The sequence below is a fragment of the Pan paniscus genome, chromosome 13, assembly GCF_029289425.2.
Source record: "Pan paniscus chromosome 13, NHGRI_mPanPan1-v2.0_pri, whole genome shotgun sequence".
Taxonomy (NCBI): domain Eukaryota; kingdom Metazoa; phylum Chordata; class Mammalia; order Primates; family Hominidae; genus Pan; species Pan paniscus.
This window is the reverse complement of record NC_073262.2, coordinates 134975194-134983978: the sequence shown is the minus strand read 5'-3', so window position 1 is coordinate 134983978 and position 8785 is coordinate 134975194. Positions and strand designations below refer to the sequence as shown.

Genomic DNA, 8785 nt, shown 5'->3' with positions numbered 1-8785 from the left:
ACACCGCACCCGGCCTACATACATATTTTTTTTAGAGATGGGGTATTGCTGTGTTGCTCAGGCTGGCCTCGAACTCCTGGTCTCAAGTAATCCTCCTGCCTCAGCCCCCTGAGTAGCTGGGAATACAGGCATGCTCCACCATGCCCTGCTCACTATATATTTTAACAAGTTTAATTTATCTTTTTTTGTTTTTTTAAGACAGAGTCTCGCTCTGTCACCCAGGCTGGAGCGCAGTGGCATGATCTCAGCTCACTGCAGCCTCTGCCCCCACTGGTTCAAGTGATTCTCCTGCCTCAGCCTCTTGTGTAGCTGGGAATACAGGTGCACACCACCAGCCCCAGCTAATTTTTTTTTTTTTTTTAGTAAAAATGGGGTTTTGCCATGTGGCCCAGGCTTGTCTCAAACTCCTCACCTCAGCTGATCCACCTGCCTCAGCCTCCCAAAGTGCTGGAATTACAGGCATGAGCCACCATGTCCAGCCACCCCGAATAGAATTCCTTAAGGGATGTCTAGCTGACTATGCCAGATTTCAACTTGGAGACACGACATACGACATGCAAAAACATACGTACATAGACAGAAACACAAATAAGACCTTATAGCTTTCATTTTAGAATTGTAGTCATGAGACAGCAAAACATTGTAATGTGGACTCACAGGTTTATAAAACACAGTTGGATCCAAATGAGATTTCTGAGAAAATGGGAGAGGTCCCAAAGCTAAACTTTAAGATTTTCAGGGCCAGGCACCGTGTCTCATGCCTATAATCCCAGCACTATGGGAGGCCAAGGCGGGCGTATCACCTGAGGTCAGAAGTTGGAGACAAGCCTGGTCATGATGTTGAAACCCTGTCTCTACTAAAAATACAAAAAGTAGCCGGGTGTGGTGGTGTGCACCTGTAATCCTAGCTACTTGGGAGGCCAAGGCAGGAGAATCGCTTGAACCCAGAAGGCGGAAGTTGCAGTGAGGTGAGATCACTCCACTGCATTCCAGCCTGGGCGACAACAGAGAAACTCCGTCTCAAAAAAAAAAAAAAAAGATTGTCATTAGTTTTGATAAGCAATCTTATGAGGGCAGCAACCAAAACTTTGGGTAAAACAGTTTTCTTTTCTTTTCTTTTTTTGAGATGGAGTTTCGCTCTTGTTGCCCAGGCTGGAGTGCAATGGCTCGATCTCGGCTCACTGCAACCTCAGCCTCCAGGTTCAAGCGATTCTCCTGCCTCAGTCTCTCAAGTAGCTGGGATTACAGGCGTGCGCCACCACACCTGGCTAATTTTGTATTTTCAGTAGAGACAGGGTTTCACCATATTGGTCAGGCTGGTCTGGAACTCTTGATGCCAAGTGATCCACGTGCCTTGGCCTCCCAAAGTGCTGGGGTTACAGGCATCAGCCACCGCGCCTGGCAAGCAGTTTAGTTTTCTGGTTTTTATTTTAATCTCTTTGAGCCCACCTTTATCCTTTTTCAGTTTCAAATGAGATTAGGGATTAAATACTAACTGTTTAATTTTAGCTAGGACTGGCTGGATTTTGTACAAGAAACAAAATCTCCTAGCAGTTTTGAAAAGTCCAATAACAAATTTCTCTTCTGTTTGCCACTCTCAGTTGCTTGACAGCTCCATGCCGGTGGGAACCATTTTAGCAGTTTATTCAGCTCTTCCTGGCCCCTGTGTAGCAGAGAAGCAGATTTTATGCCAGAAACAGAGATCCTTTTCATTATTGCTCTGAGCTCATGATTTTGTCCTGTTTAATCTGGGCGCCTGACATTTATAAACATTTCTCTCATTCTGTTCTTTTCTAATATCAATCCTTCCGTGGACTGTTCCATCACCCGAAGCAACTGTTAAGCAAACCTGAATTTACATTTCCAAAAGGTCTCTAGGTTGTTGTTTGCCACGGAGCTGTTGTAATTTATAGAGCCATTAATTTGAAAGCCCTTCAAGACCCCTTCCTTAGTGGTTTTTATGTTGGCTGGAGTGTGATATTATCAGTTTATCTTAATGCCAGCAGAAATGTCAGCAGATTCCAAGTAGGCAGAAAAGAGAGAGAAGTAGACAACTTAGAAGGCTCTCCATTTAACTTTGTAGTTGGCAGTTTAAAAATTCAGTATTAGGAAAAAGCAAATTTGAGGAGTTCAAATGATTCCAATGATGGCCATTGATTTTGAAATGTGCATAGGGAAAGCCATGTAGCTGCCTGGAGTCCCAGAAAATCTGGCACGCCTTAGTGTCTGAGAATGCCATTCCATTTCTTTTTCATCTCTGAGAAGCAAAGAAAATCCTATAAACCCTGTCAGGGACTGTCAGGAGTCTGGACCAGTGTTTTAGATGGTGGTGACACCCTGGGTTCTTTCAGTTGGCTTTCTCACACTCACCATATGTGTATTTTTTGAGAATTCTCACTGTTAAACAGGCTTTAGTGCAGCAGCAGGACCACAAGTCATGGTAGCCTCGACCTCCTGGGCTCAAGCAATCCTCCCACATCAGCCTCCTGATAGCTGGGACTACAGGTGGGAGCTGCCACACCCAGCTAATTTTTGTGTTATTTGTAGAGGTGGGGTTTCATCATGTTGCCCAGGCTGGTCTCCAACTCCTTAGCTCAAGCCATTCTCTCACCTTGGCCTCCCAGAGTGCAGGGATTACAGACAGGAGCCACCTCGAGGGGCCGACCCTCACCATGTATGTGTGTTTTAACATTTCCTATGGTGCTAAACTATTTATGTTTATTTTTGCTGTGGGATGATCAGAAGATGTTCAGGAACGAGCAAGAAAAAAAATGAGCCAAATCATTTAAAGACGTGGGAAACCAAACCAAAATCAAACCCAAATCAGAATGCTCACAAAATTTCAACCAAGGTGTACACATCAAACATAATATTCAGTCAGGCATCCAGAACCAAAAGTGAATTCACCAGGAAAGACTTGCCTCATGGACAGAACATAAATTCTTTAGAACTCAGAGTCCTCAAACCAGAAGGGCACTGCTCTTTACACCAGAAAGTGCTTGCCAAAAGCAAAGAAACAAAAAAGAAAGAAAGAAAGAAAGAAAGAAAGAAAGAAAGAAAGAAAGAAAGAAAGAAAGAAAGAAAGAAAGAAAGAAACCCAACCTTTATACCCTCAGGAGGGATGCAAGGTCCTTTGTTTAAGGGAGCCTTATAATCAAATCACATCCAGGATAAAGTAAAAAGGAACTGACCAAAGGGAGGAAGTCTGGGTATTTGAGGAGATTCACCAGAACAGAGAAGCAACTCCTGGAAAGGCAGTCTGCGGGGGGCTCAGTCAACACTGCGTTAGATTCCAGGACACTCTGATTCATCCAAGATGAATTCACTTCGGTCCCACTTCTGGCTCCGCTCTGTGACACTGCATAACAAATACAGAAAGACTCTAAAATAAAATGAACTTTCTTTGGAAACAGGTATTGCTTGGGAATAAGCAGGCCATAGGAAAGCACGTGTGAATTTAGGGAGGTGAAGGAAGACAAAGGTTTTTAAAGGAAAATGGAGGAGGATCACAGGATTGTTTTGAGATATTTATCCTTGGCTACAAGGATCAAGGATATGCGTGGCACCAGTCTGAGGATGGACGGGTGTTTGCTGGGCAGATGTCCTTGCAGAAATATTTTTCGATGAAAGGTTAGGAAGGCCTTTGTGCAAGGTGGAACTGGAGCCTGGACCACTGGCATCACCCACTCACCCACAGCCTCAGCTTCCCTTTTGGAGACACTGCAGGGGAGCCAAGGAGCTGGGCCTCGGACCCCTCTTTATTGGCAGTCTGTGCAGGGTGACCAGGACTGTGTGGTCACAGGCTAAACCCAAGTCACCTCCTATTGGCCGCGATTGCTGTGCTCTGGGTCAACTGTGCATTGGTACCATGGGGGCCGCACTCGCAGCCCCAAGCCTTCTTCTGGCAGGGCTCTCCGTTGCTCTCCCTGGATCAGGAACTGGGGGAAGTGAGCGAGGCCAACCAGAAGCCCAGACGCCCTGGGGAGACCTCATCCTGGACAGGCGTTCCCAGGAGGACAAGGAAGCTCCCTGGTGAAGGTGCGCAGGCGCTGTGCGGGCAGCCCAGGCACTCCATCAGGGCCCCCTTATCCTTTAGGAGGAGTCCTCCCCGGCCGGTGCTCCAGGGCTGTGGGCTGGGGCATGACGGCCCCCAGCTGCGTAGCTCCAGCCCCTTTCTAGCCGGCTGGTGGGCAGCTCGTAATGGGGACGCGGGATCCGAAGGGACCCCTCCCGGGAGTACCCGCTGCCCTTACTGGTCCTGGGACACGGCTGGACCCCTCGGGCTGGCAGCTCGGCGGCAGAAAAGGCAGCGGGCGCTGGGAGACAGCGGCTGCCCACGCAGTTCTGCTCAGGCTCAGGCTCTGGTTTCGAGCGGGCCCGCTAGTCCTGGTCCTGCTCGGGTGCGCACCTGCGGGGTAAATGGCGCCGAATCCCTGCAGCCGTTGCCACCATCGCGGCCGCTGCGCGGAGCCTCCCGGCTTCGTCTCCTTGCGCCCCGCGGGAGGTGAAACTTCACCCAAGTTTGGGTTCTGGGGAGAACGTCTTGAAGCCGGGAGTGGCTCGGGTCGGGGTCACAGACTGGGAATGGGGGTGGGTGGCGAGACGGAGCCGGTCTCCATCAGGGCCTTCCAGGGGGTGGGCTGTGTATCCACGACCCTGGGGCGTTGGCGCTCGCCCCTGGGGAAGGAGCGGGTGGGCTGTCGGGCCACCGAGTAGAAGGAGCCAGCGATCGGGGTTGAGTGGTAGATCCTGCGGACTTCCGCAAGGACAAAGTTTGGTTCTTTGGCCGCTTTGTGGAGCCTCTGTCTGTGTCCAGCGCGGAAAGCTGAAAGTGCAGCATAGATGCGCTCCTGACCGCACCTCCTCACTCCAGCCTCCGCCTCTCCGCCCCCCACCCCCATTCTGCCCGGCCTTGGCTGGGGCAGGTCCTGGACCAGAAAGGCGAAGGGAAGAGGGACAGCCTTTCAATGAAGGCCCGCTACGTGCCAGGCCCCGTGCCTGGCTCCTCCTCCTTCCCATCAGGGCCCTCCCAACCCAGGGACCCGCACGTGTGTGCAGGGAGGGGGACAGGGGAGAAGACTCCACTGTGCACGCGGGGGTGGTGGCCCCGCCGAGCCCTCCTGGTCCCTGGTTTCCCCAGTGAATGAGGCTCGCGGCTGGGGCCTCTGCACCCAGGCCTGTGTCTCTCCTCGCGGTGCCCCGGAACCCCGTCGGGCTGCGGCGTCTCATTAGCCTGCCTCTGTCCTTCCCGCAGCTGAGGCCCCAGGGGCCACGCGGAGGCTCACGAGGAGGCCGGCGGCCACGCGCATCCCGTAGCCCAGGTGGCCCAGGGCTGCACCCCGGCGGCCTCGGCGCCATGGCGTCCTGGTATTCGCTGATGGCGCACTAAGATGAGTTCCAGGAGGTCAAGTATGTGAGTCACTGAGGCGCGGGGGGCGCTTGCGGGGACTTTCTGCCCGCAGGCCACCGGGCCCAGGCCGGGCTGCAGCTCTGGAAGCGGCGCAAGTTGAACCTGCTGTCGGGCTGGTGTTTGCAGCCGGCCTCTGCTCCATCCTGGCGGCTATGCTGGTGCTCAAGTACCTGGGCCCGGTCGCGGCCGGCGGCGGAGCCTGTCCTGAAGGCTGTCCTGAGCGCAAGACTTCGCGTGCACCGCTCGCTTCTTGGCCGCCAACCTGGACGCCAGCATCGAGCCATGCCAGGACTTATACTCGTTCGCCTGCGGCGGCTGGCTGCGGCGCCACGCCATCCCCGACGACAAGCTCACCTACGGCACCATCGCGGCCATCGGCTAGCAGAACGAGGAGCGCCTGCGGCGCCTGCTGGCTCGGCCCAAGGGTGGACCCGGCGGCGCTGCCCAGCACTAGGTGCGCTCCTTCTTCCGCTTGTGCCTCGAGATGCGCGAGATCGAACGACTGAACCCGCTGCTCATGCTGGAGGTCATCGAGGACTGCGGGGGCTGGGACCTGGGCGGCGCGGCGGAGCGCCCGGGGGTTGCTGCGCGATGGGACCTCAACTGGCTGCTGTAAAAAAGTGCAGGGCGTGTACAGCGCCGCCGCGCTCTTCTCGCTTATGGTCAGCCTGGACGACAGGAACTCTTTGCGCTACGTCGTCCGTGTGAGTGCGCGCGCTGAGCGCCCCGCCAGCTGCCGTAGACCCGGGGCGCAGTGGCCTTGCCCAGGGGTCCCTGAGGGCGGGAGGAGGGTGCGCGAGAGGAGAGGAAGGGAAAGCAGGGGAGGGGAGGGAGTGCACAGTGGCAGCAAGCGGGAGAAGGTCATAAGTAATTTCCCTGGGGTAACTGCGGTGTTCAGCGGTGCAGCCATTTCCCAGCCCTCTGGCAGGCAGTGGGGAGCGGGTGGGGTGCGCGGCAATATATTCAAGCTTATGTACAAAGCATTTGAGGTCTAGTTGAAGAAACAACTTGAAGAATGGCCTCGCAGCAATTACAAACAAATACCCTTCAGCAATTACAAGAAGGCTTTCAATGACTGAACCCGAATACTTGGTTGTCTGGGTTAAACATACGCATTTGGGTGATGGCCGCTATATTCTTTTTTGTATCTGATTGCTAGGGTGATGGCCGCTATATTCTTTTTTGTATCTGATTGCTAGGCTTCTGTAAATGGCTCTGTGCTGCCACCCGAAGCATCTATGACCAGGGAAGAAGGATAGAAGCTTATTTTGCATTGGATAACCAGCAAGCTCTAAGAATTAAAGAAGGGGGAGATGTGGGGGGTGCACGACGATATATTCAAACTTATGTACAAGGCATTTGAGCTCGAGGCATGGAAAAATACTGAGGCACTGTGTGTACGTTGTTTATGCGTGAGAATGTAACTCCTTGACACTGAAAACAGGACAAGGAGTGGAATGTGTGATAAGGAGCGCTGAAAACAGCCTCCTAGGAATGCGGTCTGAGTGCTTTTACAAGGCCGTATGTGCCTCATGACCCCACGGCAAAAACCCATCTGGTGGATGTTTGTGGTTTAACAAGCCCTCTAATAAATACTTGGCGGATGGATTTTGGGGCGGCACTCTCTCAGAGGAGTTGCCGCCTGCCCCACTCAGCTGGAATTGTCTGAGTACTTCATTCTCTGGCGTTCACAGCAGCTACAAGCTGCAAGGGGTGACCCCAACGTGACCACCTTGAAATTACGCGTGGAGCAGGTCGACTCATCAACTTTGGGTACTAAAAATACCAAAACTTAGCTGGGCGTGGTGGCGGGTGCCTGTAATCGCAGCTACTCAGGAGGCTGAGGCAGGAGAATTGCTTGAACCCGGGAGGCAGATGTTGCAGTGAGCCGAGATCGCGCCATTGCACTCCAGCCTGGGCAATAAGAGCGAAACTCTGTCTCAAACAAAACAAAACTCTTGCTAAGGAAAGAGCAAATTTTTGAGCAGAAGTTTGAAAATATTTATTTGACACTTGATTTTGGGGTAAACAATGTATTAGACTCATAAACACTCATACCTACACAGGAAAAGGAAGCTTGAGAACAGAATGACCTCATTTCAGAATCATCTTTTTCCTCTTCTTCTTTCTTCTTCTTCTTCTTCTTCTTCTTCTTCTTCTTCTTCTTCTTCTTCTTCTTCTTCTTCTTCTTCTTCCTCCTCCTCCTCCTCCCTCCTCCTCCTCCTCCTCCTCCTCCTCCTCCTCCTCCTCCTCCTCCTCCTCCTCCTCCTTCTTCTTCTTCTTCTTCTTCTTCTTCTTCTTCTTCTTCTTCCTTCTTCTTCTTCTTCTTGGGATGGAGTTTCACTCTCGTCGCCCAGGCTGGAGTGCAATGGTGCGATCTCGGCTCACTGCAACCTCTGCCTCCCGGATTCAAGCGATTCTCTTGTCTCAGCCTCCTGAGTAGCTAGGATTACGAGTGCCTGCCACCACACCTGGCTAATTTTTGTATTTTTAGTAGAGACAGGATTTCACCATGATGGCCAGGCTGGTCTCAAACTTCTGACCTCAAGTGATCTGCCTGTCTCGGCCCCCCAAAAGGCTGGGATTACAAGCATGAGCCACAACGCCTGGCCAGAATAATCTGTTTTTAAAATGTCTTCACTTTTAAAATATAGAAGTCCTTGGGTGTGCGCACTCATGTAAAACCTAAACATGCAGCACCTCCACATTGGTTAGAAAGAGGAACTTTCTAACCCACTGACAACTGGGAAGATAGAAATATACTAGCTGGATTTTACCAAAACCTTTGCATATTTGGTGGATGGAATGTAATAATGAGTATGATGATTTAGTAAGGCCAGCTAATGGTGTCTACCTTCTGTTCACCTCCCATATTTTTATGACAGCCACTAAAACCTAGAATTAGAAAAGAAAAAAAACTGTCCTGAGAGAGCCAGGTCCTCAAATACATGTATATATTTTTCCAGACAGGGTCTTGCTCTGTTGCCCAGGCTAGAGTGCAGTGGAGCAATCTTCTTTCACTGCAGCCTCGACCTCCCTGGACTCAGTTGTTGTTTTTGCAGAGACGGGATCTCACTATGTTGCCCAGGCTATTCTCAAACTCCTGAACTCAAGTGATCCTACCCGCTCTTCCTGCCAAAGTGCTGTGATTGCAGGTGTTGAGCCGCCATGCCTGCCAAATAGATGTTTTACAATGTTAAAATAATTTTCATATGCAAGGAAGCATTCAATCATGCTAATATTTCTAGTGAGCACAAAATGCTTGCTTTTTTTTTTTTCTTAAGACAGAGTGGCTCTGTCGCACAGGCTGGAGTGCAGTGGTATGATCTCAATTCACTGCAACCTCCCAGGTTCAATCAATTCTCCTGCCTCAGC

At 51.4% G+C, this 8785-nt stretch overlaps 1 pseudogene; it reads left to right on the top strand.

Moving 5' to 3' along the window:
- Positions 1 to 5356: 5356 nt before the first annotated feature.
- LOC129397241 (endothelin-converting enzyme-like 1) lies at positions 5357 to 6405 on the top strand (annotated as a pseudogene).
- The last annotated feature ends 2380 nt before the right edge of the window (positions 6406 to 8785 follow it).